The sequence below is a fragment of the Pistacia vera genome, unplaced genomic scaffold (assembly GCF_008641045.1).
Source record: "Pistacia vera cultivar Batoury unplaced genomic scaffold, PisVer_v2 Contig138, whole genome shotgun sequence".
In the NCBI taxonomy this organism is placed as follows: Eukaryota; Viridiplantae; Streptophyta; class Magnoliopsida; order Sapindales; family Anacardiaceae; genus Pistacia; species Pistacia vera.
In genome coordinates this window covers 116,109-133,409 of record NW_022195444.1, presented here as the reverse complement: position 1 = coordinate 133,409, position 17,301 = coordinate 116,109, and the positions used below count along the sequence as shown (strand labels likewise).

Sequence of the window (17,301 nt, the reverse complement as noted above, 5' to 3'; positions counted from 1 at the left end):
GTAAATTTTTACCCTGATCTTGGTTCTATGGAACAATCCGTGTTGTTATTAATTTTTGTTTTCTGCTGCATCAATGGATCGTTTCCTAACACTTTAGACCGTTTGAGCTTTTCAAGTCAACCTTATATGTTATTATCCTTAGTCACCCCGTTGAGCCTTATTGCATATATTTAGCCTTGATTTTCTTTCTTTTTATCCAAAATAACACGTCCCATATAACTCTTATACACATTTCCTACACATGTTGTTCTTTCGGGAGGATTAATCTAAATTATTGGAAGTGAAAATGTGTGTGGCTTTGAGATTGTGAAAATTTTGAGAGGGTGCTCGAAAAGAACGGTTAAGGGTTGTTGTGTGGGGGAAAAAAAAAAGGGAATTGGGTGATATCATTACTTCCTAAGTTATGTCTTTTTTAGTATTATTTCAAAGAAAAAATGAAAAAACAAAACAATAAGGAAGCACGAAAAGGGTCCAAATTCAATTGTGGTTGGGGAGAGTGATGCAATAAAAGAAAAAAATAAAGGGTATCGGGTTGAGAGAGTAAGTTGTTTTGAGCAATTGTGTTCTTTGAAGTGTAAGATTATTCCTCTAAAAAGCTTGTATCCCTTACGTTCTTTCATATCCCAATACCCTAGCCTAAAGATATAAGCTAAATGAAGCCCTAATAATCTGAAGTTATGTGTTGTTCTACATTAGTAAAGAGTGATCTGAAAAGTAGGCCTATGAGTAGGAACCATGTCGTGGCAAGCACAAAATCACAACAAAAAATTTCTTTTCGTGGCATGGTCCCATTACCCAAGATCATGATTTTGACTAAATTAATCAACATAAAGATTAACCGTACAAGGTTATGTGATTTACCTCCGTTGGCGGCTCCTCCTCTATATCTTTCAAACTAGTCGCTATCAATCCAACGTAGGATTAAGTCTGTCGGTATCCACACAAAGGTAGGCTAAAGATCACCCTACAATTGACCTCTAGATCAATCAGAGGGCTTAAGGGAGGTGACGGATGAGAGAGAAAGAGTTCTCTCTCTAGGGTTGGCGGCTAGGGTTTTTGGGAGAGTTAATTTTGCTCTTTAATTTGCAAAATTAACTTTTGATTATTAGTTGTACAAAATAAAACCCAATGACCCTTTATATAGACAATCCCAAATAAGAGTTCGATAAGGATTATAAATCCTTAATTCATATTTGGATTGGATTACAATACTTATTTGAATTGGATTGCAATCCTTGATATAAGGGAATGGAATATTTCTTAAAGATATTCTCCTAAAATAAATCCTAATTAAATAAATATTCCTATTTATTTAATTCCTATATAAATACATATTCTAATTAAATACATATTACTATTTATTTAATCAATATATATTTATATATATTTATCATATTTAATATATGGGTTTTAATATATATAATTAAATTAAATATATATTCTTCATATTAATTAAAATTAATATGATTCCAATTTTGCTAAAAATTCCCCTAATAAATTGATAATGGCGTCAACCCCTTAGCAAAATTACCAAAGTGCCCTTTCACCCATAATGACGAAATTGCCCATGGATTCCCAAATTACCAAAATACCCTTTTCAGCCCAAGGACAAGATTGTCCTTCCATTTTTGTTTCTCACTTAACTACCTTCTATGTGTGTGGCCCAAAGACTCTTCACTTTACCGACAGTGTCTCGCTAACTAATTAAGCATCAAGCAATTAGTGTTTTCGTACACCAATCAAGATTAACCTCTAGCAAGGCATCATGATTCCCTGGTAAGTAAAGAATCAGCGATTTAGGCTTACCTTGTCTTCGGTATGGTTACTGTGCAATTCGATTCGTTTCATCATCTTTTATCTCATCAAGGTTTGAGGTACATGAATAGTGTCTACCTCAAAAGTTACCTTGATATGTTCTATATTTGGTTCTTGAATCTAAGGACTATTGGATTCAAGCACCAACTCGATTTCACCATGGCCACAGATTTGAGGTCGTAGTTCTTTAACCAAATATCATGCCAAGATAAGATCTCCTATAACTAGGAGTGATGAATTCTTTCTTGATCCACCATAGCCATAGTGTTGTACTTCTCGATGTAACCAATCAAAACTGTTCTGGTAATCCCTAAAAGAGACGACGTTAGGCTAGTGTCAAATCACATCGATATTTATGCACGACGCTCTGGTGATCTCAAGTTGAAGGACCAAATGCACCATCATCTGTAAGAGGATGTATTCCACAAACACTAGGTTTACGATCTCGGGTGGAATCCTCTGATGGATCGATCCAGTGGACTTGCACAAGCAAGCACCCATGCGTTGCACCAGGTTACTACCCACAACATTGACATTTGAGATATGTCACTACCTTTCAATAGGGTCATTCAACGCGATGATAGTCTCTCTATATAATCTCTGTCCTTAATCAAATTTATACTATGACTACAAGTGGTTTAAGAAGGGCCACCTTGTGCTCATAGGGATCTCACAATTAAGATTTATAGAACTGAATTCCCTTGTCACTGGTTCCAACCTTTCTAAGGACATATACTATTTTCTTTACACGTAGTAAATAGATGCTACAGTATATGCTCATAAATAAGCGATGTCTTTTATTCATTAATTTGAAATGAGTTTACAAGAGCTAAATCGTTGGCTCTAGTGCACCTACTCTAACAATCTCCCACTTGCACTATAGTCAATCATTCATACGTTTGATCCCATATGATGCTATGTGCCTATCATGTCTCTGCTGCGACAGAGCTTTTGTAAATAGGTTTGCGATGTTACTGTTAGTAGGTACTCTATCAATTTGTATGTCACCTCTCTTCACTATTTCTTTGATGAGATGGTATTGCCGGAATAGTGATTGGATCTTTGGTAAGATCATGATTCTTTAGCCTAAGCTATAGCACCATTATTTTCTTAGTAAAGCACAACTGGATCAACAATGCTTGAACCTACTCTAGTTCAGTCATGAACTTCTTGATCCAAACAGCCTTTTTGGTCACATCACCCAATGCGATGTACTCGGCTTCCATTGTAGAATCCGCTACAGTGCTTTGTTTTAAACTTTTCCAGCTAACTGCAGCCCATTAAGATAGAACACGTAACCTGACTACGATCGATAGTCATCTTTGTCAGTTTGAAAACTAGCATCATTGTATCCTCTTATACTGAAATCTTCTTCTTCTCCATAGACCAAGAACATGCCTTTAGTCCTCTTAAGGTACTTAAGGATGTTCTTGACTGCTTTCCAGTGTGTTTCACCTAGATCTGATTGATATATACTACAAATGCTCAAGGCATATGAGATATCAATCCTAGTACATAACATGGCGTACATTATGGATCCTACTACCGAAGCATAAGGAATACCTCTAATCTTATCTCTCCTCTTGTGTTTTAGTATACAAATCCTTAGAACGATACACTCCATGTGACATTCGAAGATAAACTTTCTTTGAATCTTCCATACTGAATCTTTTTAGTACTTTGTCAATATATGCACTTTGACTTAGGCCCAACAACCTACGAGATCTATCACAATAGATTTTTATACCGAGGATGTAGGTTGCTTCTCCTAAGTCCTTCATGGAGAAGCACTTGGATAACCAAGTCTTTACCATTTTCAAGTTCGGTATATCATTCCCAATGTATAATATGTCATCGACATATAACACTAGGAATACCACTACGCTCCCACTGATTTTCTTGTATACACAAGGCTCATCAAAACAAATGTTCCAGCTCCTAGATGCTTGCTTGAGTCCATAGATGGATCTCTTCAACTTGCATACCTTCCCTGCTTATCCATCAAGAACAAAACCATTAAGTTGCGTCATATAGACGTCCTCTTCAAGGTTTCCATTCAAGAAAGTAGTTTTGACATCCATCTACCAAATTTCATAGTCATGGTATGCAGCAATAGCTAGCGTAATACTAATGGACATTAGCATTGCTACTGGAGAAAAGGTTTCATCATAGTAAATCCCATGCTTTGTTAGTAAACGATCCAGTAACGTAGCGGAAAAACAAAACATTTACATCATGGATCGTTCCTTATAACCAAGATCTAGGTACAAATTTACAATTTATATATATTAAATAAGAATCTGTAGATTTTAGTTTAGAGTTTAAGAAATCATACGCACGTTTGGAGGCTCCTCCAACTAGTCTTTGAGCATATTTCACTACCGACCCAAGTGTAGGATCGAATCGGTGTAGTCCACACGAAGATAACCTCAAGGAACTAAAGAGTGATTTGCTAGATCCTCTTTAGCCTTTAAGAACCAAGAAGAAAAATCAAGTATATTTGATTCCAAGCAAAATGCAATATGGCTTGGAGAGTGTTTTAGGGGCTGGAGTGTTTTCTTTCTTTTCAATCAATGAAATGAATGAGTTAATCCAAATATTTCACAAAGTGTGCACTTATATAGTGCACACTATACCTTATTCCATCATGGAATGGGCTTGGGCTCCAACCCAAACACCCCTTGTATCCAAACATCCCCTTTAAGGTATTTTTAATTGTAATTTATCATTATCTCAATTAAATTCAATTAATATTTACAATATATATATTAACATTTAACAATAATGATAATTTATTTAAATATATGTGAACACATATTTAAACATAATTTAACTTATTTAATTTTAATATCAAATTAAATAAAGGCTATGACCTTAGCAAATTTAATTGCACTGTGAAATTACCAAAATACCTTTTCACCTAAAAAGATGAAAACGCCCTTCTTCTAAGCTGGTTCTTAAATTATCTTCCATGTGTGTGACCCGTAAGCTCCTTAACATACCGGTAGTGTGTAGTATCACGATTAACACCAATTACTCGTCTCACTACACACATACCAAGATTGGCCCCTAGCAAGGCATCATGGCCACCTGATAAATTCGGATTCAGTGAAGCAGCTACCTGTCAATGATATGGTTACCATACAATTCAATTCTTTCATCATCCGTTATCTCAATGAGACTGAGGCATAGAAATAGTGTCAACCTTCGATTACTCTCGATATTGTGTATTCAGTTACGGGACCAATGACCTGTATTATAAACTGGATAGAGCAACAACTTAATCCCATTGTGGCCACAGTTTTAGTGTCATTGCCATTTACTGAATTGCGCCGTGAGATAACTTCTCCCATACCTGGGAGTGATGAATCCTCTGTCTATCCACCATAGTCTTGATACACTCCTTGATGTAGCCAATCACCACCGTATTGACAGCTCTGAATAGAACTGCGTTAGGCTAGTGTCAAACTACACCAATCAGTGCACAAGGTGCTCCGGTGATCTCAAGTCTAAGGATCACATGCACCACCATTCGTTAGAGGATTTGTTCCATAGACACTAGGGTTACCATCCATATGGAATCATCTGGTGGGTAAGTCCAGTGAACTTCCCTACAGCAAGCACCCATGTGTTGCACCAGGTTGTCACCAAACAACCTTGACAAGTGAGATTAGTCACTACCTTTCGACAGGGTCGTTCAACACTATGATAGCCTTATCGTATTATCTGTGCCCTTACTTCAAAAAAATACTGGGGCTACAGATGTTTCTAGAATGGCAACCATATGTGCTCATAGGGTTCTCACTATCAAGATTTGAAATACTTGATACCCTCGTCACGGTTCTACCATTCTAAGGACATATATCAATACATACAATGATGATTTACATGATATAGTATAAAATGCCTTTTATTGATCAATGAACATTATTACAAAGAGTCAATTCTATAATAATTGATTGGCTCTAGGGCATCTACTCTAACATGCTTTTGTTTGAAACTTTTGCTACCAGCCATGCTTTATAGGTTTGAACATTTCCATCTATGTCAGACTTCTTCTTGAAGACCCATTTACACCCTATGGGTTTGACTCCTTCAGGTGGATCTACCAGATCCCATACTTAATTCTAGTACATAGAATTCATTTCAGATTTCATGGCATCAAGCCATTTTGTGGAATTCAGATTCAACAAAGCATCTTTGTAGGTTCTAGACTCCTTGTCTTGATAGATCAATACGTCGCTACTTTGACTCAAGAGAAAACCATACCTCTCGGGCTCACGACGTATTCTACTAGACCTATGTGACTCTTGTGTCAAAGGTTCACTTTGTTCCACTCCCTGTGGAGTGATCTTCTCATGATGCTCAACCATCTCTGATGGCAAATTGTAATACTTTCTTTCTAGCTAGTATACTCGTAAAATAACAGTAAAATTCACTAAATAATATAAGAAACTGTACATATATACGAGTATAAAATTATGGGCCCATGTTTAATTTTGCTTTATATACAAATCTTTACATAATATAATAAAGTCTCAAAATAGTAACTTGACAGTGTAGCAAAACCCTTCCACTGCGTGACATTTCGAGCGACCACATCTCACTTATTACCTGCAAAAACATTCAAAACAACAGGGTGAGCACTAATTGCTCAGTAAGTAAACCCGCTATGCTACCCTTCTCTCTCTGTTTCTTAAATTCTGAATTTCTTTCCTTACATCACACTTTCCCAATCTTCTCTATTCTTTCTCTACTCTTACTCTGTTTTTCTCTCTCTGTTCTTTCTCTATTCTTTCTCTCTGTTCTTTCTCTATTATAATTCCCACTACTCAGATAATGGGCATGGTATTATGCATATACATAATGCAAATGCACAAATTCATAAAATGTGCATTTTCTTTTCTATTTTTCTTATTCTGCTTTCTGTTTCTTTTATGTATTTCTTTCTTTCTTTCTTTTCTAGTCTTTCTTTCTTTCTATTCTTTCTTTTCTTTCTTTCTATTCTTTCTTTCCTATTCTATTCTTTCTTTCTTTCTATTCTTTCTTTTCTTTCTATTATTTCCTTCTTTCTTGCTGATCAGACTCGATTGAGGCGTGGATTTGGAACCCTGGCCGTGTAAGTGTATTCTCTAATTCTGGTACAGTCCTCATCCACAGGCACTTCTAACGGACTGTACAATTCTTCTTTATAAATTCTGAGAACGCTTACTAAAGGCGGCATGCATGTGGGGCTATGTCACTTACGGGCTCCCCATCGCAACAACCTTTTCTTCTTTTTATCTTTTTACACTTCTTTAAATAAAAATTCAGATTTGAACTTCTTTAATATTCTCCTTTCTTTCTATTACTCTTTAACATTCTTTAGTGTTTTTTCATGCTCATAGGAGTATGTATGCATGTAGATGGTTTCATGCTTATAATTCTTTCTAAATTCACATGTTTAGATGCAATAATGCAATAAGGAATGCAAACATGTCATTCTCTATCATCTACAAACTCAATCCATAGTAACCCATAATCATATATGCACTTCTCTTTGACATTTCATCAAACAATTCATGTGCACAAATCAACTCTAATTTGGCTACACTTCTACCTCTTTTCTAAGCCACCAAAAATTTGGTGTAAAATCTTCTATCTTTAACGTCAAACCTGTCCAAAATATACACTCCAAAATTTCTACTCCAATTCTTCCAAATTTCATCCAAACTCACATCAAATATCAAATAACAAACACTGCTTCTAATGGACAAGTTTTAATCATCATTCAACACCAAATCCATCAACAATTCTTCATATAAAACACATATATGCATAAAGGAAATTCTCTACACAATATTACTTAAATCATACTTAGGGTAGGATTTACTTACCTTATATGTAGAAATCCAACACTTTAAAAATCTTCTTTGATCCAACCCTCTTTCTCTTAAATCCTCTGAACACAAATCATCAAAATTCAACACTTTAAAAATTAAAACTCACTTCTTAGTGCAAGGATCTTACCTAAGGATGCCTAGGATTGAAAATCCACTAAAAAGTACCCAAGACCTATGAATTTCCCTTGAAAAAGAATTAAAGAAATTGAGAGAATTTGGGTGGTAAGTGGCATGAAAGAGGAGAAGAAGTTGCTAAGGTTTCACTCTTCAATTCTTGATATAACATAATATTATTTATAGTTTCCCATTTTGCCCTTGCACTTTCTATAAAATTTCATCTATGTCCCTTAGTCAATTACCATTATGCCCTCATTTTATTACATTCTCCATGAAATTCTATCTCTTTTCACTCCCCACATTTTCAACTAATTATGAGTGAAAAGACCATTTTACCCATAATGAAAGTTTAAGGGATTTTCTTCACATTTTTTCTCAAAATAACTTTAAAAAAATTCAACTAAGGGTATAAGGGCATAAGTTAAGCTACGTACCTCGATGTGGGCATTATACACATCATCTTGTTCGTCGTTTGATGCATCTTGTGGCTCTAAAACTTTAACTAGTGCTACCTTTCTTACACCATCTTCTCTTTGAAGAAATTACTTCTCCAAGATGAATCTAGTTCGAGCAATGAAAACTTTCTACTCAACTGGATTGTAGAAATAGTATCCCCTTGTCTATTTAGGATACCCCACAAAGATATATTTCCCTAACTTTGAGACAAGCTTGTTCGAAGTCAATTTCTTGAAATAAGCATCACAACCCCAAACTCTTAGATGAGACAAAACAGGTTTTCGCCCGTTCCATATTTCATATGATGTCTTATCCACTGATTTCGATGATACACGATTCAATGTATATGTCACAAACTTTAGGGCATAGCCCTAGAATAATGTAGGTAAATCTATGAAACTCATCATTGATTGAACCATATCCAACAAGGTTCGATTCCTCCTCTCAGACACTCCATTATGTTGAAGTGTGTAAAGAGGTGTGAGTTGAGATATAATCCCACATTCTTTAAGGTATGCATCAAACTCCGAGCTCAAGTATTCTCCTCCTCTATCAGATCGGAGAACCTTGATAGTCTTGTTGATTATGTACTTCATTCTTGAATTCCTTGAATTTGTCAAAGGATTTAGACTTATGACTCATTAAGTAGACATATCCAAATCTACTAAGGTCATTAGTAAACTTGATAAAGTAAGAATATCCACCTCTGGCTTGTACTGATGCGGTCCACATACATCATTATGGATGATCCCTAACAAGTCACCTTTCACTGTGTCCAGTAAAAGGTGACTTGGTCATTTTGCCTACTAGGCATGACTTGCATACCTCATAAGACTTTAAGTCAAATGGGTCCAAAAGTCCATCTTTATGGAGTTTTACTAAGCGAGTCTGGTTCACATGACCAAACCTGCAATGCCATAGGTAAGTTTGATTAAAGCCATCAACTTGGCTTTCTTATTCTCTAGATTGAAAATCTCATTATTCTTTAATTCTAGAACATACAAACCATTGTGTAATCTTACAATTCCATATTTAATACCATTAAAACTAATTGACATCAATCCATTAGTTATCATAAACCGATATCCAATGTTGTCCAAATCGGACATAAAAATAATATTCTTTAAAATTGAAGGAACATAAAAACAATTTAAAAGTTCTAGTTCAAGGCTCGAAGGCAAACATAAATTATAATCTCTTATGACTAATGCAGCATTCACAACTCGTAGGTCCACCTCTCCTCAACCGAGCAGTCTACTCCATCGCAGTCCCTACACAGAAGTGCAAATATGAGAACCACATCCTGTGTCGATAACACAAGATGTAACAAGAGATACATTGATTAAAATCATGTACATATCTTTAGAAGAAGATTCAGGCTTCTTCTTCTTGTTTGCTTGCTTGCTAGGAAGGCCTTACAATGTTTCTTCTAGTGACCAGGCTTGCCATAATGGAAGCAAACAACCTTTCCATCTTTGCTCATGCCTCCAGCATGTTTAAGGACATCTTGGGGTTAAGCTTTGGATTTTCCCTTGGCATTTCCTTTGCCTTGCTTCCGCTTTCCTTTCCATGGTGTAGCATCAACTAGCATCACTGACTTGGACTTCGTCATGTCTTTCTCTATTGTCTTCAACATATTCAGGAGCTCTAAGAGATACTTCTCCATAGAATTCATATTGAAGTTCATTATGAATTGGGAGAAGGAATCAAATAAGGATTGTAGAACAAGATCTATTGATAGTTCTGCCTCCATACCAAATCCCAGTATTTCAAGCTTAGGTATGTAGCCAATCACTTGACTACATACGGGCCTACTGGGTTTCCCTCAATCATTCAACATCTATATAATGCCTTGACACCTCATAATGTTCGTGCCTAGCACGCTTCTAAAAGAGCTTGTTGAGATGTGTGATAACAGAGCTAGCATCCAAATTCTCATGTTGCTCTTGCAGATCAAGTGTCAATGATGCAAGTACAATACACTGTACAATATCAGCATCATCCAGATACTTTCTATAAGCATCTATAGCTTCCTAAATAGCTTCAGGTTTAGGCGCTTCCTTAACAGGTTCATCTAAGATGTACAACTTCTTTTCTGACTTGAGTATAATCCGAAGATTTCTATACCAGCCAGTAAAGTTTGTACCACCAAACCTACTTTCCCTATGATCGATCACAGTGACAGATTATTGGTAGTCATAATGTAAATCTACAAGTACAAATTAAACAAAGTTAATAATCTTTTATTAATTAATAGGGCCTTTTATCAATTAATATGTTCCCACTATTTTTATTCAAGTTAACAGCCCTCACTATTAAACTCCAGAAGGTCCATCCATTTTCCTAGTGAGCCGAAATCCCATCATTCCTAATTTGACCTCTCAAAAGGGCAAGTAGACCAAAGTAGGATGAGTAAGTAGGATACAAGATCTAGCTTACACCATTTGATAGCACTAACTTATTAAACTCAAATGTAGGTACTACAGACAAACCAATTACATAATCCAATGGCACCAACCATTGGCCTCAAGTGTAACTTTTGGATCGGTGAGTTTGGACACTATATGCCCACTCATGCATTTTAAATATGCACTACTCTACCATGCCTCTAGTTGAACTCATCAACCCTTCGTGGAGGCGAATCCAGCAAACTGCGCCTAGTTAAGGAAAAACTCCAATGACGATTAACCTCCCAAAGGTAAAAGTGGCTCCCTGTAGGGGCAAGTGAGACCACGACGAATGATGGTTTGATTAATCTCATGGGATGGAAGGCTCAATTTATTTTTGACTTAATATCTTTTATGAGTGGTTCATGCTTTAATATCTCACCATTTTAATTATCTTATTTAGCATGCTATTGTTTGGCATTCAACCTTAGGATGCTTCTACAAATAAGACACTACATAAGCTCGTGTTGGTACATGGCCATTCTAACACCAACTTCCTCGAGCTTAGAGAAAGTTGTAGGTCACCCTAGGTTTATTATTTTATTACAAAGAATGAAACATCTTCAGGATTCGTCACGCCTTCACCTCGTCTTCAAAGCTTTTTCTACTTTACAAATAAATTTGAAGAAACCTTAAGTTACATTTGAGGGGATTTAGATGAGAAGAAATTTTACATTGAAGAATGGGAGGTAAGGCAAGACACGCAAGCCCTAAATAAAACAAACAACCCAAAATAATAAAACCTAAGGTCTATCGCCGAGTACCAAACACCATGCATAATAGACACCAATCATACAATACATAAATTCAAATTTACCATATTTGAATTGTCAGGTAAATTTTCTTTACCCTCTTTAATTTTGCAAAGTTTCATATTGGTCCCTAAACTTAAGAAAATTACAACTTAGTTCCTATCTAGTTTGAAAAATGACTAAACTATCCAGAATAGAGGCAACTTATTCTTCTATTGAGGGCTAAGCATAAAAGTTCAAAATGCTTTTCTCCATTCTCGAAAATACCCTTATCCCACGAAAACGGGACAATTCCTTTTCAACCCTCTTAATTCCCACACGAAAGATCGTAGGGCTTATCCTCATCGACGGCAACAACCATTAAACCCTAGTAGCCCAAAATGGGCCACTCCTACTAGGCCCACGCACATAGTGCAGGCCCATAAGTCCCGAACGGCTAGCACTAACATGCCTAGCCTTGTCTTGTCATGGCAAGGCATTACCGCGCACTCACATGTGCAGCAGGGGCTGTCATTGGAAATGTGGATTTATTTAGTGATTTGGAGGTGAAACTGTAAGGAATTTAAGGTTTAATACATGATTTATGATGTGATTTCTTTCATCTTTCATTATCTTTCGGAATCACGGGTGTTGTGTGTGTTTTCAGGTATTCAGGTGCAAAAGAATGGATTATTTGTGCTTGTGCTGGTGTTCGGACATCCTGAACTCATTCGAGTGTAGATAAATCAAGGCAAGAAGAAAAAAAGTGAAATTCTAAATTCACGCCGTAGCACGATTTCCTGAATCATGGCAAAAAAACAGTGTAACCCAGATTGCACCCTAGTGAAGAAATCTTAAGCCACAACACAAAGTCGGCGAAATCCAAATTCCACTGCGACACAATTAAACTACGCCGTGGCGTGATACGGTTTTTGCCAAAGAAGAAATTGCCTAGAAGCGCATCACGGCACAATTAAATCGCGTTGCGGCGCAAGTCGCCCAGAATGCAAAAGTACTACATTTCCAACCCTAATTTAAGTTACCAGTATTTACTAAACTACCACCCATTATAAAAACTATATAAAGGGCAGTATATATCATTTTTAGGAGAATACACCTTTTAGAGATTGAACTACTCTTAGGGCTTCTTGGAAAGGTGGAGCTTGGAGAGGAGAGGAGGTTCTCTTCCTCTCCTCCTCCTTTGTTCTTCACGATTATGGTTCCAAGTGTAATCATTTCTTTTCCTTTATGTTGTAGTTTGTTTTCTATGGATTTGATGTAATCTAATTGAAGGCTTGTGTTTTATTTTTATTCTATTTGTTTGATCCATTTTATTATGTTATAGATTCATTCATTGCATTTAATTCGATCTTTAGTTGATATTAGGGCCTGATCAACCTTGATGTCTGTTAATTGATTGTATGAGACAAGATTGTGTATGGAATAACTTATTTGTAACCTTGCCCAGGTATAAGTTGGTTATTTTCTTTAAGATCGTCTTGTGCTTAATGGGTTTTGTAGTCAGACTAGACTATACGCCACTAACTAGTTTGATCAGTGAAAATATTAGGTTAAATCCGAACGCCCACGGTAATACCTTTGAACGAGTGACGTCGTGCCTATCTTGATAATTAGCTCTATGAATGGATGGTTTGTGTCTATGCAAATTGGTTCCTTCGTTATTTGGACTAGACTATACGCCACTAGCTAGTTTAGATGATGAAAAGTACTAGGTTTAACCCAAAGATGTACGAACCCTAGAATGGAGTAGAGAGAACAATAATTTGATGATGAACATGTAGCCTAGTAATTATGAAAGAGTTAGAGCCCTAGGATTCTTGTAGATAGTTAGATTTAGATTTACTTTAATGTCGTTTGTATGCTTTCTTTATTTCAATTCTTTTTGTTTTCACAAGGCATAGTTACTAGGATCACAAGAATGTCTCCAGTCTCTATGGGATCGACCCTTACTTGTGCACTATGCTACAATTGCGACTCTTGCACTTGTGAAGGATTAAACTTTGTGTCTGTCAACCAAAGAGGTTGTTTGGATCAAGAAGTGAGTGACTAAACTAGAGGTGGTTCCGAACGTTGTGCTTTACTACGACAACAAGGTGCCATAGCTCAGGCCAAAGAACCACGATCCCACCAACGATTCAAACATATACTTTGGTGATACCATCTCATTAGAGAAATCGTGAAGAGAGGTGATGTACAAATCAACAGAGTACCTACTGACGATAACATCGCATACCCACTTATGAAAGCTCTGTCGTAGCAGAAGCTTGATAGGCACATAGCATCATATGGGATCAAATGTATGAATGATTGGCTATAGTGCAAGTGGGAGATTATTAAAGTATGTGCACTAGAGCCAACGTTTTAGCTTTTGTAAACTCAATATTAATAAATAAAAGGCATCGCCTATTTATGATCATATATACTATTTCATCTATTTATTGCATGTAAAGAAAATAGTATATGTCCATGGAAAGGTTGAAACCAGTGACCAGGGAATTAAGTGTTATAAATCTTAATTGTGAGAACCCTATCAGCACAAATGGTGACCCTTCTTAAACCGTCCATAGTCATAGTATAAATCTGACCAAGGACACGAATTATACAGAGAGACTATCATCACGTTGAACAACCCTATCAAAAGGTAGTGATAGATCTCATATGTCAAGGTTGTAGACACCAACCTGGTACAACGCATGGGCGCTTGCTTGTGCAAGTCCACTGAAATGACCCATCAAAAGGATTTCACACAAGATGGTAAACCCAATGTTTGTGGAATAATTTTTTCTTACAAATGGTGGTGCATGTGCTCATTTGACTTGAGATCAACAGAGTGTCGTGTGTAAATATTGATGTGATTTGACACCAACCTAATGTCGCCTCTCTTAGGGATTACCAGAACGGTGGTGATTGATTACATCAAGAAGTACACTATGGCTATGGCGGATCACTAAATGATTCATCACTCCTGGTTATAGGAGATCTTATCTTGGCAAGATATTTGGATAAGAACTATAACCTCAAATCTGTGGTCACGGTGGAATCGAGTTGGTGCTCGAATCCAATTTTATAGTTGTAAGATTCAAGAACCAAATATAGAACATGTCATCATTGATCAAGCCTACTGCCCACACAATGACTGCAATACAAAGGTATAAAAAAGAAAGAAAAAAAATCAAATTTCTTTGTTTCTTTCTTTTGTGTTTATCAAGTCTCATGACATTGACCGTGTCAGTTCCATAATGCTTTATTCTATTTTCTTCAGCATCCATTGCGCGTAAAGATCAACAACGTTAGCTTCAAGAACATTCAAGGTACTTCTGCAACTCTTGCTTGCAGTAGTGGTGTAACGACGGTGTGGAGCTTGCAAATATCGACCTTAAATACATTGGAAAGGAAGGACCTATTCATCCGAATGTAGTAATGTTAAACCTAAGGTGATCGGCGTACAAAGCGCGCTAGCATGTGGCAACCCCACTGCGGCCCCTTCTCGCAAAGCTTAATTTAATTTCAAATATATGTGTAAAGCATACATAGCCACTCTTAAACCTTCTCATGTCGATATATGCATGAATCAGTCTGTTATAAATCTATATTATTTCATTTGTGGAAACAGAATTGTTCTACTTGCTACTTTAAACGACCGTTGTGCGAGTTTCAATGTGCAATTAAATTCAACTAAAATTTTTCTTGTTAGTTGAACCTTCCAATGACTTTTTTCGTTTTTTTCGTTAGCCTTTTAAGTCTAAACTTATTGTTAACTAACCTGTGAACATATATTACATCTAATACTGAATGGACAAACCTATAGCCCTTGTCAGAGAAGCCAAACTCCTATTTAAGTGAAGGAAAAGAGAGAGAGAGAGAGAGAGAAATCCAACTTCATATTAACGTTCTCGAGACTGTTGACATGATCAGATTTTCCAACAACTTTTAAAATTAGAACTCTCATCCATGCCGATAATCTGAAAACATTTCAACTATCTGCTTGTTTTGCAAGAAATATTGGAACTTTCGTCGAGAAGTCAACAATTTGTTAAACACATTTGAAGCTCCATTCTTCTTTTAATTTTGCTTCCCCACAAAAGTTTCAGTTTATGTTGGTTTCTCCAGAAACTAAACTGTTGATTAGAAAAAAGTTTGCCTCATTCTTTTTTTCCTTATTTAATTTTTTTTTTTTTTTTTTTCCTTGACAAAATTTTCAATTTAAGTTGCTTTCCAAAAACTGATATTTTCCGGGTTGGTCTTCTAAAAGTAAAAGTGAAATGGTTAGCAACAGCGTGAAGCGATAACCCTTTAGTTAAAAGCTGAAGTGAAGACTGTTTTTAGCGTAAACAAGCTGTTTAGTTGTCTGCAGACAAGCTGGAGTGGGGATTTTAGCACGTTGGAGGCTTTAAGTTCTTGTTTGCAGGTTGTTGCATTTGTCACATTCTTCAATAGTCGATCGGTTGTTCCCACATTGGAGGCATAAGCTGAATGTGAGGACTCATTGTTTACTAATATATCGTTTGTTTTAGTAGTTCCAGTGCCGCCAGATTGATACGTGTTGATCTTATTACGCTTTTTCATATGTATGTATTTGGAGATCTTTTTTAATGATATTTTTCATTGGCTAGAATTAGATCTTTAGTTCGCCTACTTTCATTCTTGTGGTGAGTTGTTTTACCATCATAATGCATAGAAAATAAAATAATGAGAAACACTTCCGGAGTTGGTTAATTTTGAACCCTAAAAGACGAGCAACCAGGCAAAATTTTGTTTCTAATATCCATGACTTGTTTAAGTAAGAAAATCTGAACGAGGAGTGGGGTTTTGGTTCTAATTGTTTTTCTTATCGATTTGCCTCCGCGAGTGACCCTGTAGAAATTTTGAACTGATAACAAATTTTCCCCAATGAGATTACGTGCATTTTTTTCCCTCTGGGACGAACATGCAATTTGTATTTCCATTATTGGTATGAAATGAGACACGATATAGACTACAGTTTTCACCTTATATCCGTAAAAGGTGTGGTTGAGTAATTTGTAACTGAACACAGAAGGGAAAAACTGAGGAAAGAACGAAAAAATCTGTTTCACACGAAAACTGTGATATTTTCACTTACTGAAGAAGACGATAACCAACTATTATATGGTTGGTGAATCACATCATAGAAACGCAGCGTTTTGAACATACGGCATTCTAAAAATGCTGCGTTTGAATTCTTTGGACTATTATAAGTAAACTCCCTTTCTTTACACTATTACAAATTCACCCCTATTCAAAGTATACAGAACACCTCTTCTACACTATATCTAATATTTCCTCTCAAACAGAACTTCTCTTCAACCATCCAGAACACCTCTTCTACACTATATCTAATATTCCCTCTCAAACATAACTTCTCTTCAACCATCCAAGACAACTCTTCTCCACTTTATCTAATATTCCTCAAAATTTTCTGATCTGCTGCATTATTTTTCCGCACCACCAAAACTTTATAAAATTTCTGATCTGCTGCATTATTTTTCTGCACCACCAAAACCGCATAAAATCTGCTACATTCCTTCTACATCATCAACATTTACATCAACCCAAAACTGCATAAAAAAATTCTGCATTAACAACTCCATAATAGCTGACTTGCTACATTACTTCTACATCATCAAAAAATTCTGCATCAATCCAAAAACTGCATAAAAAATTCTGCATTAACAACACCACAACAAGTAGTCTGCTGGACCATTTCTGCATCACCACATCAAAGCTGCATAAAAGTACTGCATTAACAACACCACAACAAGTAGATTCAATTTCTGTTGTGTTTCAACTTCATTCAGCTTCAGCATTGTTTTC

General features: G+C 36.2%; 1 pseudogene; it reads left to right on the top strand.

Annotated features, from left to right (window-relative positions):
• LOC116122809 overlaps positions 1-14,969 on the top strand; it is a 65,951-nt pseudogene extending 50,982 nt beyond the window's left edge.
• Positions 14,970-17,301: the final 2,332 nt, after the last annotated feature.